Genomic DNA, 21,127 nt, shown 5'->3' with positions numbered 1-21,127 from the left:
GTCCCCCAGGGCTCTGTTCTAGGCCCTCTCCTATTCTCGCTATACACCAAGTCACTTGGCTCTGTCATAACCTCACATGGTTTCTCCTATCATTGCTATGCAGACGACACACAATTAATCTTCTCCTTTCCCCCTTCTGATGACCAGGTGGCGAATCGCATCTCTGCATGTCTGGCAGACATATCAGTGTGGATGACGGATCACCACCTCAAGCTGAACTTCGGCAAGACGGAGCTGCTCTTCCTCCCGGGGAAGGACTGCCGGTTCCATGATCTCGCCATCACGGTTGACAACTCCATTGTGTCCTCCTCCCAGAGCGCTAAGAACCTTGGCGTGATCCTGGACAACACCCTGTCGTACTCAACTAACATCAAGGCGGTGGCCCGTTCCTGTAGGTTCATGCTCTACAACATCCGCAGAGTACGACCCTGCCTCACACAGGAAGCGGCGCAGGTCCTAATCCAGGCACTTGTCATCTCCCGTCTGGATTACTGCAACTCGCTGTTGGCTGGGCTCCCTGCCTGTGCCATTAAACCCCTACAACTCATCCAGAACGCCGCAGCCCGTCTGGGGTTCAACCTTCCCAAGTTCTCTCACGTCACCCCGCTCCTCCGCTCTCTCCACTGGCTTCCAGTTGAAGCTCGCATCCGCTACAAGACCATGGTGCTTGCCTACGGAGCTGTGAGGGGAACGGCACCTCAGTACCTCCAGGCTCTGATCAGGCCCTACACCCAAACAAGGGCACTGCGTTCATCCACCTCTGGCCTGCTCGCCTCCCTACCACTGAGGAAGTACAGTTCCCGCTCAGCCCAGTCAAAACTGTTCGCTGCTCTGGCCCCCCAATGGTGGAACAAACTCCCTCACGACGCCAGGACAGCGGAGTCAATCACCACCTTCCGGAGACACCTGAAACCCCACCTCTTTAAGGAATACCTAGGATAGGTTAAGTAATCCTTCTCACCCCCCTAAAATATTTAAATGCACTATTGTAAAGTGGCTGTTCCACTGGATGTCATAAGGTGAATGCACCAATTTGTAAGTCGCTCTGGATAAGAGCGTCTGCTAAATGACTTAAATGTAAATGTAAATGTATGTAAATGATATATGCCAATTAGGAATGAGGTGGATGATTAGGTGCCATGATGGAATGTGGCCAGGTTGGTAATTTATCCATCACACCAGGTGAACCCCTACTCATACAATAAGTGCCATGGATTTTGAAAGACCACAGAGAGTCAGGACACCTGTCTTAACGTCCATCTGAGAGACGTAACCGTATTCAGGGCAATGTCCCCAAATGTAATCAAGGTTTGAAAGGATTTTTTTTTAGTCAAATATTATATATGTTTAGGCTTCTTGAAGTCAATTTGCAATCTACAAATATTTATATTATGTTCTGGCCCACTGTCTGCTCAATAAAAAAAATGTCCCACGGCTGAATCTAGTTGATGATCCTTGTCCTAAATGTTGCACAATCCTTGTCAAATTATTTGTGAAACATCAGAGATATGGTGAATACCTTTTGAAAGTGGACAGGAATTTACTGGTTTCTTGCCTTCCCTGAGTTTGTGATCAATTATATGCATTTTATCTGATTCTTCATAACTGTCTTTGTTTCAGAATTGTGCAACGATGCCCAAATTTGGGAAAACATTTTTTTTTAAATCCTGGGCAAGGAAATTCCATTGAGAGGCAAGGCTCTGAGACCAAAGAGGCACATTGTCCCTCAGTGCTGCACCTCCGGCTCGGAACCTCCTCAGGCCCAAAGAGAGGAACAGCGGGAATTTGCTACAAGTAATACCCAGACTACCAGTGCTCAGAGGAGGAAAGGGGAAACAGTGGCTGCATGGAGAGAAATGCTTGTGGAGATCACCCCCCCCCCCAGTAAAATCAATCTGCTCTTTTACCTAGGCAGGTCAGTTAAGAACAAGTCATATTTGCAATGACAGCCTAGGAACAACATATTTTTTACCTTGTCAGCTCGTGGATTTGATCTTGCAACTAGTCCAACGCTCTAACCACTAGGCTACCTGCCGTCCATGTGTGGGGTCCAGCCAGAGACAATATTTTGCTCTGACTGTGTGGTGGCCACCCATAAAGACAAAAACATTGTGCACCACCTGGAGATCTGGCAGGTAATTCTCAACGATAATGTTTCTTCATGTGCCCAATTGACAAAGAAACTAATTTCTCAAGCATAAGTTAAGTGAAATGGTCAGTGTCTGAGGCCTTCAGAGGTTTATCCCACGAAGGATCACAGTCATCACATTAAAAACAAGCATTTGTACTATTTGCAGTGGCACTTAAACTGATCAACTAAATGTACTTGCTCTCTGTCTCTATCTACAACTTACTTATTTTCACCAGGTCATGTTTTTCTGCCATGGCCAAATCATTGAAACCAAGCCCAAACTCTTAACCAATACTCTTCCTCTTAAGGATGGTCCATTTAAAAGGACCCACCATTTGCTTTTGAATGGCACTGGAAGCAGAGAGATGGCCATAAGTGCTCACTCTACCACAGTAAACTTCTGAGGGTATTTCATGACTTTGGTAAGTAATAAAGCTTTTTGTTGTTGTAATATCTTATACAGTAAACAAAACATTTTCTCTACATAACCTTTTTTTTTTTTTTATTTGAAAATGTTATTAGGCGAGTAGGTCAAGAGAATTTTGTTTGCATTTTCAAATTATATATACTGAGTATTTGAAACATTAATACCTGCTCTTTCCATGACATAGACTGACCGGGTGAATCCAGGTGAAATATATGATCCCTTTGTTAATGTCACTTGTTCCTAATGTTTGGTTTACTCAGTGAATACCCCTTGATTATGGCTTGTGCTTTAGTTGTAGTAGCGTAAATGTGTTATGATATCATAAATAGAACAATAAGAAACTATTACTGGATATAGCCAATGGGATAGTTGTTGTCATGGGAGACATATAACTAATTAAGCCCCTTTACAACTTGGAGGACATGGGATGTGCAGATAAAAGTGAACAAGACAGTTTCGGTAAGTTATTGCCCTCAAATCATTGAAGGAGAACCTAAAACCTCAGTTTTAAGTTACAGCAGCTGACAATCTGCAGCGGATGTTTATTTTAATGCAGAGTGCACCCATCAACTCAGTGGCCTTGGGGTTAGTGTCGGCCCTGAGATTGGAAGGTTGGGTTCGAACCCCAGTTCAGTCACAAGACTCTAAAAAGCGTGACCGACTGCATCTCTGTTTGGCATTCCACATTAAGTAGATGGATTCGGGGTAAGGCATTGTGATAGACAAGCATCCTGTCCAAGGGGTATACTTGTATATCAAGTAGCCTCGCACTACTGAAACAGGAGATAAGCTTCTGTCCTATCGGCTCTCATTTCTGGGACAAGGCTAAATATAGTGCATCCAGAGGTAATGTAATTTTGCATACATTTTTCACCAAACCTGAACTTCTTAAGCTTGTTGGTTGTGTTTACTGTGTGAAATGCAAAGTGTTCTACGTTGTTGACCCCCGAATGATGGTGAAACTGAATTCCTGACTGCGGATCGTGCCGTTACGCATCACAGATATGTCAAGGAAAACAATTTTATATTTGCATTGGAAATGTGTCGTTTTTGCGCCATTCTTTTTAATGGAGCTTTTCATGACTAACTCTTGTTCTTCTTTCAGGCAGAGTGCATGCTGTGCGAGTAGAGATCTGCCAGTGTGAGCCGGAAGCAGTGTCATTGGTCAGGTACATGAGCCAGAAGCAGGTTCATTGGTCAGGTACATGAGCCAGAAGCAGGTTCATTGGTCAGGTACATGAGCCAGAAACAGGTTCATTGGTCAGGTGCATGCTCTGGCCTTGCACACCCCGCCAGCCTCAGACTGCAGTGGTCTGCTCACTACTCAAGCAGAAAACCAGCCTGCAGCTTGAGTGGTGTTACACTCAGGGCCATATGCCTGTCATTACGTTCTCCTCATAGGACAGTAAGTAATCTCTTTTATAATCTGACTCTATTACCATGTCTACTTTGTCTGCAAAAGTTCCTAACCAAATTCCTGTTTTGATAAACGTATGTGTCACAGAAACCATGTGCTACTTGTATGTGAAGATGCCTTTGCTGTCTGTGTTGATGGCCTACTCTGATGGAATGCAGTAATGAATCAGAGTGCCTCTAAGTGACTCTGTTCATTCATTTCAGGGAAGAGACTTGTATACTGACAAATGAGGCCTATGAGGAGTTCCGACATGGTTCCGTCTGGCCCCAGAAGCTGCCGATGGAACCCAGTGCCTGCTATGTCCCAAGGTTTGTTGTATTATTTTGGGCCTATTCAATGTTTTATCACCCCCAAAATACACATCAGAGCATAAGATACCAATTGTGATCTCGTCCTCTTTTATAAACATAAATCATCTATTAGAAACATCTGTTACATTTTTTTTGTCAAACAATTGTACAGACAGCAGCATACCACCCTGCATCCCACTGCTGATTTGCTTCTGAAGTTAAGCAGGGTTGGTTCTGGTCGGTCCCAAAGATGGGAGAACTGATGCTGCTGGAAGTGGTGTTGGAGGACCAGTAGAAGGCACTCTTTCATCTGGTCTAAAAAAAATATCCCAAATCCCCCAGGGCAGTGATTGCCCTGCGAAGGGTGCTGTCTTTCGGATGGGATGTTAAACGGGTGTCCTGACTCTGTGTTTACTAAAGATCCCATGGCACTTATATCGTAAGAGTAGGGGTGTTAACCCTGGTGTCCTGGCTAAATTCCCAATCTGGCCCTCATACCATCACGGTCACCTAATCATCCCCAGTTTACAATTGGCTCATTCATCTCCCCTGTAACTATTCCCCAGGTCATTGCTGTAAATGACAATGTGTTCTCAGACAACTTACCTGGTAAAATAAAAACGAATAGACTTCTAGTATTTAATTTTAAGCAGCAGCTACTCTTCCTGGGGTCCAAAAACGATAAAGTTGTATCCAATTATATTTGACATCTCTTTACAGGACAATGGTAGCAGCGGATGCCCTTTTTGGTTTGCCTAGAAAAAAGTAATCTGGATCAGGTTATGAGCCACCAAAACATGGGGAAAAGTACTTTGCAAACCAAGCTGATGTGGATCGATACATTTGTGAACCCAATATCACCAACTGGGGTAATGACCGGAATGTAATATGCGCTGCATTTTAAGGATACCTTCCATTGTTACCTTATTCACCACTAGAAGGGAATGTGAACAAAATCTAGAATTATTTGAACTCATGATATCAAACCTCGCCACTAATTCATATTTAAATGATGCAGTTGTCCCTCCACTTCATTTGTTTGACTCCGTGGTCTTATGGTAGGAGACGGTATGTTTGTATTGTGTATGTTGAATGAAATATTAACCTGGAACCACTGTGTGTGATCTGCTTCAGGCAACAGCTCATTCCATTATACCTGTACTGTACTTTATATTAGTATTGTTTGTTTTTTTAAATGTTGGGTTGCCATGGATTTCAAGCAGGCAATGCCGTCAGGTCCAAACCCAAAACAACGAAATTGGACGAGACAGGCGTGTTGGGCGTTTCCTGTGGGATGCAGTAATGAGGGTGAAAGGTGGGATGCAGTAATGAGTTTTTTTTTTTTAAATTTTTTTTAATTTTCTTTTTCAGTCTTTTTTGGGGTAGTATTTGATTAATTTAGCTTGCAAACAATGATGTATCTCCTGTAGTTTGTCAAATGCAGTGTACCTGCTGCGAGAGATGGAGGGGATGAGAGGCAAGAACATTAATCTCATCTTCATGTGTGACATTGCATGCAAGATGCAGCCACATGTGCAAGTAATTAAAAAATGTTATTCAATATTTAATTGACATTAACATTTGAATAGCAGTTTTCTCCAAAAAGTGTTTTCACATGAACATTTTGTCCATAACTTTTCTGAATTGAAGCATGAGACCAAATTGGTTGTGCCAGTTATACATGACTTGCCATGTCAGGTACTTGAGCAGGATCATTAATATTGTCAGTAGGTATTTATTCATATTTTATAAGGTTTAACCAAATCACCCTTTTACCATGGTATGACATGATTTTATATTTCTAGATGAAATTCAACACCCGATATGTCGAAGGTGCTGGACTGGCAGATAGGGAGCAGATGGAGAGGCTGTGGTCCTATTTGAGGTGCTTTGGGAAGGTCACCAAAGAGATGACGCCGTCCCATCGTATTGACCTCCTGGCTGATGCACTTCTCCACCATGGGAAAAAGATACGCCAGAGGCAATGTTGATTGGTACACTTGGAATTGTTCTTATTAATTTACTTTGCTGGTTGACTCTAGGTGATGTTCCTAACATTTCCTGTTTTTTTTTGTAATAGTGGACTCTGCCACAGAGGTTTTCCCGAGCAACAAAAGTTGCAACAGGGGCAGAAAGCGAAATGGCAGAAATTGCACAGTCTCTTTCCAGGTAAATCATTATATCAATAATCTAAGCATAGAATTTCAGTATTGATCAGAAATGTCACATCTGTCACTGTTGTTATGTTTTAGGAACAACACTGGACACCATTAGGGATTGGGGCAGCACCCTTGAGAGGCAAAAACCTGCTCTGTGCTGGGAGGAGCAATATGTTTGCAATGCTCCAGCAACATACAATTTCAATCTATGTAATTAATTTCAAATGACTAAACAAAGTTATCTTTCAGCATGCGATGCCCTCTCTAATCCATTTTTTTTCATTTTCAGGGCACAGCAGGAAAGTGAAGATGGAACAGCTGTTTTTTCAACTTGTGCAGATCGAGAGCTACTTCCTCCATTTTTAACAGTGCAATTTTTAGATCAATGAATATAATTGATCTCCCTGGTCAAAGTATTTAGGAAACTCAAGATGATGGAGAGGAAGAACAGCATCCTCCATTGATGGTCCCCCACCAGCAGTCGCTTCCAGACTGCACTCCAGACTGCAGAGAAACAGATTGAGGACCAATCTGGAGGAAACCTTCAGTCTGCAGCTAGAACAGAGGTTCCTCTGTGGCCTGATGACAAAATATGCAGTATATATACACTGCTCAAAAAAATAAAGGGAACACTCTAGTGGTAGCATGAGACGGAATCTACAACCCACACAAGTGGCTCAGGTAGTGCAGCTCATCCAGGATGGTACATCAATGCGAGCTGTGGCAAGAAGGTTTGCTGTGTCTGTCAGCGTAGTGTCCAGAGCATGGAGACGCTACCAGGAGACAGGCCAGTATATCAGGAGACGTGGAGGAGGCCGTAGGAGGGCAACAACCCAGCAGCAGGACCGCTACCTCTGCCTTTGTGCAAGGAGGAGCAGGAGGAGCACTGCCAGAGCCTTGCAAAATGACCTCCAGCAGGCCACAAATGTGCATGTGTCTGCTCAAACGGTCAGAAACAGACACCATGAGGGTGGTATGAGGGCCTGACGTCCACAGGTGGGGGTTGTGCTTACAGCCCAACACCGTGCAGGACGTTTGGCATTTACCAGAGAACACCAAGATTGGCAAATTCGCCACTGGCGCCCTGTGCTCTTCACCGATGAAAGCAGGTTCACACTCAGCACATGTGACAGATGTGACAGAGTCTGGAGACGCTGTGGAGAACGTTCTGCTGCCTGCAACATCCTCCAGCATGACCGGTTTGGCGGTGAGTCAGTCATGGTGTGGGGTGGCATTTCTTTGGGGGGCCGCACAGCCCTCCATGTGCTCGCCAGAGGTAGCCTGACTGCCAGTAGGTACCGAGATGAGATCCTCAGACCCCTTGTGAGACCATATGCTGGTGCGGTTGGCCCTGGGTTCCTCCTAATGCAAGACAATGCCAGACCTCATGTGGCTGGAGTGTGTCAGCAGTTCCTGCAAGAGGAAGGCATTGATGCTATGGACTGGCCTGCCCGTTCCCCAAACCTGAATCCAATTGAGCACATCTGGGACATCATATCTCGCTCCATCCACCAACAGACTGCACCACAGACTGTCCAGGAGTTGGTGGATGCTTTAGTCCAGGTCTGGGAGGAGATCCCTCAGGAGACCATCTGCCACCTCATCAGGAGCATGCCCAGGTGTTGTAGGGAGGTCATACAGGCACGTGGAGGCCACACACACTACTGAGCCTCATTTTGGCTTGTTTTAAGGACATTACATCAAGTTGGATCAGCCTGTAGTGTGGTTTTCCACTTTAATTTTGAGTGTGACTCCATGGGTTGATACATTTGATTTCCATTGATCATTTGTGTGATTTTGTTGTCAGCACATACAACTATGTAAAGAAAAAAGTATTTAATAAGAATATTTCATTCATTCAGATCTAGGATGTGTTATTTTAGTGTTCCCTTTATTGTTTTGAGCAGTGTATATTCAACAATAGGAACAAGTCAATTCATATCTGTTGATGACATTTCTGGTGGGCAAACACTATTTTTTATTTATTTTTTAGCTCTTTCTGAACTTGGTTTCTGTTGCTAATGATCTATTGTTGGATGGTATGAGTAATTGTATTGTTTTTTTATGTTTATTTGTTTAGATTGGATTACATTTAACAATTTTAAAAAAATCTGTTACCAATAAATGGTCAAGGTATTGCCAACCGCCTGTCCAAAAGGCTTGCCACGGTCGGTAGTAGCATTAAATAAAATGTGAAGGACTACAACCTGAGGATACAAGGTTTGTCCTTACAGCTCTCACAGGCCCTGAAGCTGCATGTTTTGGATGTTAGGCATCACCCTTTTTTGACGTTGCTTGCTTACTTACTGTATATTTCTCAGACTTCCTGTCTGTCCGTCATACCCATGCAAATTCATCAGGAGAGAGTAGGCCCACGGGAGGCTCCCGGCTTTAGCCTAGGCCTAGATGGTGCCACATTTAGCCCCTCCAAAACGCCCTAATTCACCTAACGCACCCCTCACGCAGGTCCGCTGATGTCGGAATCATTATTTCAATTTGCCTACAGATTCGATCGTATTTGCATTTCAAAATGCAATATTCTCATCCATTTTGATGATTGTTTCTCATTAAGAGACATTCACTAAGAGGCTATAAGTTGTTCAGACCAATGTGCTGCTCTACAATTTTAACACGGTGCCATGTGACAACTATAGTCTACTGTAAAATCATATGCTGCTTTAGGCTAAATACTGTAGTTTGTGTGTTTCAACAGGACAAATGGAAAGAATACCTACTGTATTCAAAATTGCGGTGTAGCGTACCTGCAATGTTACCCTACCTTAATAATGCAAAAATGACGTTTTAACTTCATTCATGAGAGAGAATGCAGGAGACTATTAAAGCAGGCAGCGGACCATTTTTTTGGTGCTGTAAGGTAAAGCTGCAACCGCAGCGCAATCAATAGGAGGTGACCAGTGCATGGTGCTGAACATATAGCTAACTTGCTATGCAAGTGTTGCACAGCAACAGATGGAGATAACCTACACCAGTCGAGTAATTATTTTCAACAATAATCTTCATTTTAATGTGACTTTACAAATAACACGAGGGCTTAATTGGAGTTTCTCCCGCGCCTAGGCCTATATAAAATAACTTAACTGGCTCAAGTAGACTATGAGGCTTAACAGCATATTTTAAATTATATATATATATATATATATATAATTTTGATGCTCAGAAAACTTGAGGTGCAAAATAAAACCACAGTCAGTTGAGGAACCCAGTCCTAAATCATCAAATGAGAAACATGCAGTTTAAAGTAATTTGCCAATGGATTGGGAAAGGAAGATGCTACGTCCATGGCAATAGATCAACACATGATTCGAATCTGGGTTTTGCATCCCTAAATATATTGTGACATTTTCATTGTTTTAACAGCCCTTCAAGTAATGAACATTTTAAAAAATATGAACAATATTCTGAATAGGATGTATACATACTGTAACGGTTTTGACTTGAGGTTATTATTTATAGGGGTGCCAGGTAGGTTGTGCCTACCAGAGAAAACATTGGTTTCTCCTTTTAGTTTGGGTGGGAATGAGTCCCATCTGGTCCGTCAAGTCTACACCAATACAAAGGACGTATGTAAAAGTCAGGATGGAAATAAACTTTTCATAAACCCTTAAAACATTGAAAAGAACTTCCAAAACAATTATATTCTGTTGCGTGGGTTGTATTAGCAACAACAATGATTACACACACACACATATAATAATATCACAATGAGTTCTGGTTCCTCCAGAAATGTCCTGTACCTCGGGCCTAAAAAGAGTCCTGCCCGGTAAAGGAGTTCAGTGAACTCAAGTGACTTTTGTCACGCGATGTTTGTCCGTTCATTCCGTGTAGCGTAAACCCAGTATTAAACATACAATAAATATAACAATTACTTTACCACAGAACTTTAAAGCGGATCAACTCTTAATTAAGTCCTCAACTACCACTAATTACACAAATCACAGTATACTACATCACATCCAAACAAATTAAATACCGTATACTAAAAGGTGGTGGTCAGTCAGACAATCCAATCCGCCAATAGATCTCCAGCGGAGAAAGGCCACAAAGAACGGAGAGGTGTAGTCCAGGGACGCGATGAGTGGATCCGATCCTGGGTAAACTCTCTTAGGCTACAAAACACACGTTTAACGGCAACAAAACAAACGGAATCGAGAAGCTTCGGAACTGAGGGTTGAACACATCCTCATGCACGTCTCCATCACAACCCCCCTTTCGCGCAGCTGATGCTGGCTATTTAATTGGGAATTAAAGGGAAAGCGCCCTATTGGAAGGAGCTGCACTGAGACGGTTCAGAAAAATTCAGGGCCGTCACAATACACGCAACCAAGTGAATGCAGCATTACTGCAAAAAAAAGGAGGCAAGTGAAAAGGGGAGAAAGTAGAGAACCTGTCTGTCTGCCCTATATTAACCACCAAAATAACAAAATACAAATAGGAAGATTTGTTCTATTTGAAATGTTCCTAAAGTTGGGAGATGTCCAACGTCACCAGGGTGTTTGGGGTTATCTGTAACACAAATGTACTGCCATGCAGTTAAATATTATCACACACGTAACACAAACAAAACTATTCATTTGACTTTCATTCATCTTTCTGTCTCACAAAAACAGCAGGTAGATAAGATGGATGCATTTAATTTCAATATACTGGACACTTAATTTCAACATATTTTTGTGACTAAATTCCCACCATTGAAAACAAAGCAAACAACCACATTCTTACGACTCACATCTGACACCAGCATGGCGTGGGCAAGAGTGTCTGTTATGGGTCACACTGACACAGCAACTGCAGGACCTGGGGACCCGGGGTCCAGGCAAGACAGGCAGACCCTACCCCACAGAAAAACACGAGAATACATCTTGATTTTTGTACACTTCATTTTGGCCCATTCTACCCCTCACATTCCCATGCATGCAAATTATCCCCAGTTTGTTGTTGTAATGCAGTTTGTGTTCCCAGTCAACTTGCTTGGTAAAATAAATATAAACTGCTGAAAGATGTCGTAAAGGACAACATAGCTAAACCAGAAAGGATTATGAGGAAATATATATCCTTGCAGTGAAGAGAAGTGGACCCACCAGAAATGTCTCCAAGGCAGGATACCCAGAAGAAACCACAAAGGTCTGAAACAAATAAGGTGAAATTGCTAATTATACATCATCACAGTTATATGGCCCATAGCCTTTCCCCTGAATTCACAAACAGGTAGGCGATACTACTTTGTAGCTCAGCCCCTTTAATGTAGCTGAAATATGATTGGTCTCAACTGAACATTTTTGTTTCAACAACCCTGTTTTTGTTGTTGAATTAGGGTCTTCGCTAGTTGCAATGTGGTTGCAGAAGCATATTTTGGCAGACTTTTGAAAGTGCCCATATAATGATTGGGGAGAATGTAGACCCACCGGCTGATCAGGTGAGGATGCAACATGGGGTCTGGGGGGCCCCAGAGGTCCGCTGAGGCCAAACCGTTCCTCACCATGTCTGAGGGGCACTGGAGGTCCACTGGTTCCCGGCAAGCCCTCGCCACTTCTTGGAGGGGCTGGAGGTTGACTGGGGCCCGGCTGGCCCTCGCCATGGCCAGCGAAGAGCCCGGATCTCAATCCCATTGAGCACGTCTGGGGCCTGTTGGATCGGAGGGTGAGGGCTAGGGACATTCCCCCCCAGAAATGTCTGGGAACTTGCAGGTGCCTTGGTGGAAGAGTGGGGTGACATCTCACAGCAAGAACTGGCAAATCTGGTGCAGTTCATGGGAAGGAGATGCACTGCAGTACTTAATGCAGCTGGTGGGCACACCAGATACTGACTTGCTTTTGACCCCCCTTTGTTCAGGGACACATTGTTCAATTTCTGTTAGTCACATGTCTGTGGAACTTCTTCAATTTATGTCTCAGTTGTTGAATCTTGTTATGTTCATACAAATATTTACACATGTTAAGTTTGCTGAAAATAAACGCAGTTGACAGTGAGAGGACATTTTTTTTTTTGCTGAGTTTATATATTGGTGATAGGATCATTGTATGAGTGTTATCGCTGAATATTGTGCGATATTATTGTGGAGTGCTCCAATGATGATTATGGTGACTAATAACAGTGCTAAAAGATATTGGTGCTTCAGAAAATAAATTTGCTGTCTATTTTAGATCTATCACAGGCGGATACAACTAATTGCATTAGGCTGCATCAAGGGATTCGTGCTTCATTGGCCAGTCAATTCAGGTGTGATAATGCCAGTCTGGATAAAAATGCTTTCTTACTGTTCACTCGAAACAAATGAGGAAAAATGGCATCACTTTGTACTTACATAATAACTACTATGTTATTACAGTCTAGCGGTATTGGTTATTAGATAACAGCATAACTCCAGCCAACATGTTTCAGAACAATGTTGATACTGCATTTATTACTGTGTATTACTGTGTACTAGCGATATAGGTTTGAGGGCAGCTTGATGTCGTGTTACTAGATACACTCTCATTACTACTTAAACTAGGCATCCATCTCACAACTGCTGAATGATTATGGATGGATAAGTGATTTGTAGTGAACCGCATAGCTGTAAGTAATATTTTTCTGAATACATTTCACTTATGATTCAAACCATATTTCTGTAAATCAATCATTAATGTGCAAAATCCTTCTTCAACCATGAATGGTTATTGTCAGTAGAATCCATATTCCTCCTACCCCTGGGCGAGATCAGGCAACATCACAAAGTTCACTTCCACTGCTATGCTGATGACACCCAGCTCTACCCCTCCCTCATCAGCTGCCTTCAGGACATCCAGAGCTGGATGAGCATGAACATCCTCAAACGCAACAAGACAGAGGTCATGCTCATCAGCTCTAAATCTACTCTCTACAAGCATCACCACAGATGGTTTCCCTGTCCCTCTGTAAACACAAGTCAAACGCATTGGTGTCTCCCTGGATAGTTACCTCTCTTTCGAACCCACATAAAAACCAGCAACCGGACAGCATTCTTCCACCTCTGCAAAATCTCCAGGCTCCACCCCTCACTGTCACACTCCAGCACCGAAAACCCTATCCATGCCTTGGTTAATTCCTGACTAGACTACTGTAACACTCTACGTCACCAGATGCCCACCAATCTCATCAATAGATTCCAGCTGGTTCTGAACTTTGCTGCCAGAATCCACACTAGCACCAGATCAACTGAACACATCAAACCAATACTGGCTCCCTGTGCAATCTTGTATGAATTTTAAAATACTCCTCCTCACCAACAAAGTCCTCCACAACCTGGCACCCACCTACCTCTCTGATCTTCTCCCAGTGTATGCCCTCTCCCACTCCTCCTCTGCTGGTCTCATCTCGCCCCCATTCCACCTTTGCACCATGGGTGCCCAGGCCTTTAGCTACTATTCACAACCCTACCCCCTTAAACCAAACCCTTACCCTAAACCAACCCTACCCCCTTTAACCAAACCCTTACTCTAAACCAACCCTACCCCCTTAAACCAAACCCTTACTCTAAACCAACCCTACCCCCTTAAACCAAACCCTTACTCTAAACCAACCCTACCCCCTTAAACTAATCCCGTACCCTAAACCAACCCTACCCCCTTAAACCAAACCATTACCCTAAACCAACCCTACCACCTTAAACCAAACCCTTACCCTAAACCAACCCTACCCCCTTAAACCAAACCATCACCCTAAACCAACCCTCTTAAACCAAACCCGTACCCTAAACCCACCCTACCCCCTTAAACCAAACCCTTACCCTAAACCAACCCTACCCCCTTAAACTAATCCCGTACCCTAAACCAACCCTACCCCCTTAAACCAAACCATTACCCTAAACCAACCCTACCACCTTAAACCAAACCCTTACCCTAAACCAACCCTACCCCCTTAAACCAAACCATCACCCTAAACCAACCCTACCACCTTAAACCAAACCCTTACCCTAAACCAACCCTACCCCCTTAAACCAAACCATTACCCTAAACCAACCCTACCACCTTAAACCAAACCCTTACCCTAAACCAACCCTACCCCCTTAAACCAAACCCTTACCCTAAACCAACCCTACCCCCTTAAACTAATCCCGTACCCTAAACCAACCCTACCCCCTTAAACCAAACCATTACCCTAAACCAACCCTACCACCTTAAACCAAACCCGTACCCTAAACCAACCCTACCCAACTAAACTAAATCCGTACCCTAAACCAACACTACCCCCTTAAACCAAATCATTACCCTAAACCAACCCTACCACCTTCAACCAAAACCGTACCCTAAACCAACCCTACCCCAGTAAACTAAACCCGTACCCTAAACCAACCCTACCCCACTAAACCAAACCCGTACCCTAAACCAACCCTACCCAACTAAACCCGTACCCTAAACCAACACTACCCCCTTAAACCAAATCATTACCCTAAACCAACCCTAACACCTTAAACTAAACCCGTTCCCTAAACCAACCCTACCCCACTAAACCCGTACCCTAAACCAACCAAAATTTTCGTATATACAGGCTCGCTGTCACACCTCGCAGGGCAAGTAAAACTGACTTGTTCCTGACAGTAGAGACTGGGCGTGGTTTAAACTCACTCAGCCTATCGTTGGCGCCCGAGCTGGTCCCAGCCCCCTAGGCGCTTCAGCCGTCAGTAGTTGTGTAGAACATCTATGCGCCCATGCTCAATAGTTATCACACACCTGGCTCCTGTTAAACATAAGACCGTTTGTTCTCGCAACACTACGTTCTGAATGTGCCCCCACAACTCACTGCACAGTTCATGTTATTGTATTCTTCCATCATGAGAAAGGCCCTGAAACTGTTGAATGTTTCAAGTCAGCTGTGTTGCATAACACAGCCACAGGCCAACAGCAGAGAACATGCAATCACATAGTAACGGGCTAATAGTGCATAACACAGAATCCACACTAGCCATCTCGGAGACTATGAAAATCAGGGTCTAAACAGCTCCAAGTTAAACTATACTTGCCAATGCCGTAATGAAGTTGTAGAATAACTTTCCTTTACACTCCTGAACAAAAACCTGAATGACAATTACCCACGAAACCCAAGACTGACAAAACTCCAGAGAGATTTTGGGGGTTTGAGTATCACAGTACAATGTGGATCTGTATCACTATTCAAAAGGTAACATGTACCGTACCCAACGTGGAGTAACATGTCTGGTGAGTATGCAGGCCATGGAACGTCAATTTATGGGAATTATGCAGTGTGCATTGTTGAAACGAGGCTATGGCTGCAGATGAGTGCCAGGACAATGGGCCTCACCACAGCCGCTGCACATTTAAACTGCCTGCCAGTCAACCACCACGTGACTATTCATAATTAACATAAGCAAATCCATGCCCTGTGGTCTGCCAAATTATTTAATGGTAGTGGCTTATGGTAGAGAAATTAACATTACATTCTCTGGGACCAACACTTCACATATAAACACAGCATTATTGTTATGACAACAGCAAGTGAAACCAATGCTTCGAGTATTCTTTATTGACCAAGCTATAGTTCACACTACATTTGCAGTTTAATTAAGTAAATTTTGACAGCACAATAAAATAGTGAACATTGCAGCCTGCAGGTCAGTGGTAATTGTCCTTGCACTTTCATGACCAAACCCTGTGGGAAGAGGAAGACAAGTTAACCAAATGAAGTTTTACAGTCAACCATTAGGATGTCAATGGGGCAAGATCAGTATCCTTGTAGTCATCAAGATCTCAGGGAGAGAGTTCAAGAATTGAATCATCATTTGCTCACCCCCACATATAAAAACATGGACCAGGTCACTGAAACAATGGCAGTGACAGACTTAAACAAACCACTTCCTCTGTATACATGAAACATACCTGCTCAGTTGAGGCATCATTAAACGCAACTGGTCTGACAGCCTCCAGGAACCCTAAGTGGGAAGGAAAAAGTTAGTGCAGCACATAGCATGAACTGATGCGTCAATGAGCTTCACTTTAGCCTCAGAAATAAATGGAACGGTAGGAGTATAATCAGTGTACTCATATGGCAGAATCTTTTCATCACAGGCTGCTGAAATGTAAAGTCAATGTAGCCCAAGCGCTTACCTTGGCCTGTGGCTCATTTTGCGATGTAACCCCTAAAACAGCAATATCAGCCCATTTTCCATGTCTGAAAGATAAAAATGGTGTCAAGAAGAGCAGAGGGAAGCCATCTTCAAAGTCCCATATACACTGAACAAAAATATAAATGCAACATGTAAACTGTTGGTCCCATGAGCTGAACTTTCCCATGCACACAAAATGCTACTGACAATGTGCACAATGCATTTCCATCCCTGTTAGTGAGCATTTTCTTTGCCAAGATACTCTTTACAGGTGGCATATCAAACAGCATGACCATTATACACATTGTGCTGGGGACAATAACAGGAAACTGTGCTGTTTCCACAAAGCCAGACATTCAATGAGTACAATTGGCATGCTGACTATATGACCGCCCACAAGAGCTGTTGCTAGGTAAAAATTGGGAATTTCGAGACACGACACCCAGACAGCTGATTAAACTGGGGGATTTCTATCAATTAAAGCCCTTTCGGGGGGGAGGGCACCACTGCCGAGCCGCGTGCAATCCATAGATATGGGCATAATGGGTTTATTTCAATTGACTTGAAATATGAACTCAGTAAAACCATTGAAATTGTTACATGTTGAATTTATATTTCAGTGTAAAGCCGATACATCAGATAGGAGCGAAAGACAATGCTGAGTGTTCTTCATGGTTAATCTGCTGAACTATGCTGTCATCATTGTATCGGCAATGGTCAAGTGTTCCAGCTGCAGTAAACAACTTACAGGCAACTGTATTGATGAGTCCGACTAGAGGTTCCAACCATCCGACAACAACTTGAGGCACAACTGAGGAACAAATAAAGCTAGTTAATTTCAGCTGTACGTAGAGGGGTAGGGTCCTTTTAAATTATACTGCAGACCGTTTCAGTTATCTAAATTCTTTCACATAGTCTCAGAGAGATTCCCAATGATACTTTAAACATCATCAACGGCATAGTCAATGCATATGGTCCAAAACTAAGGATCCCATGCAAAGCACTTACCCACGCTCCAGGATGTCCTGGTTTCCTTAACAAGATCAGCTTAAAGGTGGTCTTAACCTACGGAAACAGTCGCTCTGTAAATTTTTCCAGTCAAAACACTTATATAACGCTGCCAAATGGATATCCATCAGTTTGAAAATGTGTCAGAAATTAATTCTGTCCACTACTCTTATTCAAATATTCATCACGTAGGTTTGATATTAAGTACAACGAGTTAGATGTGAAGCCATGCCATACCTGATTGTACACCATTGTCATCCAGGATCGAGCAGATTGATCCTCATAAACTGAAAGGTTAGAAGAGCATGATAAAATAATGGGCAACAGTTTAAGTGAAACGAACAGTTAAAAGCACAAATCCATGTCTGGTCAGTAAAGTTGGCGTTTCTTCATTTATTTCAGATGTCCCTACCAACATGTTTCTCATCATATCAGACATAGGTGAAATTCTACCAGAAAACTACCCGACATAACTAGGTAGCTAAAGTTGAAGCTAATTATCAAAGCTGACTTGACAAGAATCACTTGCACACCAGCAACTCTTATTCAAACGAATGTGGGCTTGATATAAAAATCAATGTTTAATGGGAATGCGTGACATACCTGATCGTCAACAATTTTCGCTGAGTCATTCATCAGGATCAAGTAATGTTGGGTTGAACTTCATAATCTGAAAGGTTAGAAGAGTATGATAAATACCTGGCAAAGTTAAGTGGAATGAATAGTTAGAAGCGCAAATCCATGTCTGGTCAGTAAAGTCGGCGTTTCATCAAAAGTTCCTAAGATGAATTTTGTCATAAACTAAAAGACAGACGTGTTCGAATTAACACTGGCTATGTAAATGTCTAATGAATCCAAAAATATGTAACTTTAGCCTCGTTAGTATATTTGAGCTGGTGCTAACAAGTAGCACGTGGCGGTTCAGGCCAAACTGAACCAGTGTGTTGGACCTCCAATGCCCAGGAAATTCAAAAGAAACTGCTATTTACGCGTGGTGTCCCTCTATTGTTGTAGTATTATATTGTTGCAATAAAAATGAAGTCAAATTATGTTCGTAGATCAAATATGCAGTCGAGTTGGGCAACTAGCTTCATTTACTCCAGTATGCACCCCCCCCAAAAAAAAATATTCTAAAATGAATTTACAAGCGACCGAAAATACTTATTCGGCAATCAACAGCTCAATACATTCGCAGCGAGAAGTACATACCGGATGTAAATGAAAATAATTACTCAACGGAACTCTGTTCAACGAAAGTATTTCTATATTAATATTAGCAGAGCTGTCGGTGAATGGAATTTCGAAACCGCAACGCACTGAAAACGTTACTGGTTCAAGGCCACACATGAAAATACACCACCATGCAATACAAAAAGCCAAATAGCTACGTAAGACACACAAAATACACATTTTGAGTAGTACGCATAAGAGTCCAGTTCTTTTAACATTATCTTCCAAAGCAAATCAAATGTAATAGTTACCATTTTGTGGCCCGCACAGTATGACCTGTACACCATTCATTGTTGAGTTAAGCGCGGAAGAGGATTTTATGAAGGGGTGACGTTGGTATTTATACTATCCCCCTGCTGCCTTGTGGGAAAAATCGGTATCACATTACATGATGTCATACATGGCCATAACGTCAAAGACAGTACAGTACGTGATAACACGTTTTGCCGAAGCCACACACTCACTTGTGCCCCAGTTTCGTTCAACATTGGTTTTGTTCTAAAAGAAAACATTATGGTTTTACTTTTAATAGTTCTACCTTGTATATGTACGATAAGAAAGCAGTGAATGTGTTTAGCTAGCTAGCCAACTATAGTAGCTAACCAAATAGAAAACTGGATTATTGAATGGCTCCCACTGGCTGAGACATGGAAGGCATAGTTTAGCCTTTTCTTTCCATACTGGTAAAACAGCTAGCCTGATCAAGCAAGATAGCCATAGTCTGACTAAGCAAGACAGTAGACACTATACTAAAGTTTACCAGGCCAGCTCTGATAAACAATATGGGCTTGCATTTCTGGTTCCCAAACTCCAATATAATGAGTGTGTAGTCTATTTTAAATTCCATTTCAAGTCTATCTGTATTTATGAACTCTGACATAGAAAAACTATTAACTGTGTAATAAAATTATTCTACTTTGTTTTTCCCTTGTGTGTGTGTCTGAGGGGGGGCTTGCAAGCTAAAGAACACCATCCCAACCATGAAGCATGGGGGTGGCAGCATCATGTTGTGGGGGTGCTTTGCTACAGGAGGGACTGGTGCACTTCACAAAATAGATGGCTTCATGAGGAAGGAAAATTATGTGGATATATTGAAGCAACATCTCAAGACATCAGTCAGGAACTTAAAGCTTGGTTGCAAATGGGTCTTCCAAATGGACAATGACCCCAAGCATACTTCCAAAGTTGTGGCAAAATGGCTTAAGGACAACAAAGTCAAGGTATTGGAGTGGCCATCACAAAGCCCTGACCTCAATCCTATAGAAAATTTGTGCGCAGAACTGAAAAATCATGTGCGAGCAAGGAGGCCTACAAACCTGACTCAGTTACACCAGCTCTGTCAGGAGGAATGGGCCCAAATTCACCCACTTATTGTGGGAAGCTTGTGGAAGGCTACCCAAAATGTTTGACCCAAGTTAAACAATTTAAAGGCAATGCTGCCAAATACTAATTGAGTGTATGTAAACTTCTGACCCACGGGGAATATGATTAAATAAATAAAAGCTGAAATAAATAATTCTCTACTAATATTCTGAAATTTCACATTCTTCAAATAAAGTGGTGATTGTAACTGACCTAAGACATGGACTTTTGACTAGGATTAAATGTCAGGAATTGTGAAAAACTGATTTTAAATGTATTTGGCTAAAGTGTATGTAAACTTCCGACTTTAACTGTATTTGCATACACTAGAGCTGTCACAATGAACTGATATTGCTCACCTTAACCAAATTTCATTTTTTGATACATTTTAGAGAGGAAGATGAAGACAGAACCGTCAGAGACTGAAGACGGGAATGACTCCCTGTTCAATGGAACAGATGCATCACAGCTCAGCGTAAGAGGTGCCTCCCCTCCCTCCACTGATGTTATAAAGTCAAAGTGAGGAGGATGAAGATGCACTTTCCTCTGCGACAAAAGCCATAGAGACCAGAGCTTCAAAAAAGAGAAACAAAAAACAAGCCCTACAGGCATGGATTCAAGGTCTAGTGTTTTAGCTGATTCACGAAATGGTTACACGTGCGACTTCAATGTATTTGTGGGCAAGAACCCATCTGCTTCAGGAAAAGGGGAGTGCTATGATGCTTTCATGATCCTGTTGAATGTCCCTTACTTGGGCACAGGGTACCACATTTACCTTTGATAACTATTTCACCGGCGCAACTCTCTTCATTGACCTGTACAAGAAGAAACTGGGAGCATGTGAAAACCGTGTGGGCCTCTCTGGCATCCAAGACAACAGCATGCCTCCCAGAGCAAAGAGAGGAACCATCCGCTGGCTTTGTGACGGGGAGCTGTTCTCCAAGTAGATGGACATATGACCAGTCACCATGTTCTGACATTGCACTGAAAGGGGATATTCAAGA

At 42.7% G+C, this 21,127-nt stretch overlaps 2 long non-coding RNA genes and 4 other non-coding genes across 7 annotated transcripts; 1 reads left to right on the top strand and 5 right to left on the bottom strand.

Annotated features, from left to right (window-relative positions):
* The first annotated feature begins 971 nt into the window (after positions 1–971).
* Positions 972–9,823, top strand: LOC118402228 (uncharacterized). 2 transcript variants are annotated; one of them, XR_004829457.2, is made up of 6 exons: positions 972–2,135; positions 2,440–4,283; positions 5,486–5,804; positions 6,071–6,259; positions 6,346–6,434; positions 6,518–9,823. It is a non-coding gene; the product is annotated as an uncharacterized LOC118402228 (long non-coding RNA). The 2 variants fall into 2 exon arrangements; XR_004829458.2 differs by lacking the exon at positions 5,486–5,804.
* Positions 9,824–15,927: 6,104 nt separating this feature from the next.
* LOC118402221 (uncharacterized) lies at positions 15,928–19,117 on the bottom strand. The gene is made up of 8 exons (XR_004829456.2): positions 19,013–19,117; positions 18,135–18,201; positions 17,769–17,818; positions 17,532–17,588; positions 17,272–17,334; positions 16,525–16,588; positions 16,297–16,349; positions 15,928–16,069 (listed from the first exon to the last, which is right to left on the bottom strand). It is a non-coding gene; the product is annotated as an uncharacterized LOC118402221 (long non-coding RNA).
* On the bottom strand, positions 16,416–16,488 carry LOC118402574 (small nucleolar RNA SNORD47). Its single transcript, XR_004829499.1, has one exon. It is a non-coding gene; the product is annotated as a small nucleolar RNA SNORD47 (small nucleolar RNA).
* LOC118402576 (small nucleolar RNA snR60/Z15/Z230/Z193/J17) lies at positions 17,151–17,234 on the bottom strand. The gene has a single exon (XR_004829501.1). It is a non-coding gene; the product is annotated as a small nucleolar RNA snR60/Z15/Z230/Z193/J17 (small nucleolar RNA).
* On the bottom strand, positions 17,406–17,482 carry LOC118402572 (small nucleolar RNA SNORD79). Its single transcript, XR_004829498.1, has one exon. It is a non-coding gene; the product is annotated as a small nucleolar RNA SNORD79 (small nucleolar RNA).
* On the bottom strand, positions 17,892–17,971 carry LOC118402575 (small nucleolar RNA SNORD74). Its single transcript, XR_004829500.1, has one exon. It is a non-coding gene; the product is annotated as a small nucleolar RNA SNORD74 (small nucleolar RNA).
* Positions 19,118–21,127: the final 2,010 nt, after the last annotated feature.

Source organism: Oncorhynchus keta, chromosome 23, assembly GCF_023373465.1.
Source record: "Oncorhynchus keta strain PuntledgeMale-10-30-2019 chromosome 23, Oket_V2, whole genome shotgun sequence".
In the NCBI taxonomy this organism is placed as follows: Eukaryota; Metazoa; Chordata; class Actinopteri; order Salmoniformes; family Salmonidae; genus Oncorhynchus; species Oncorhynchus keta.
Note: the sequence above shows the minus strand (reverse complement) of the source record. Positions and strands in the feature narration are given on the sequence as shown.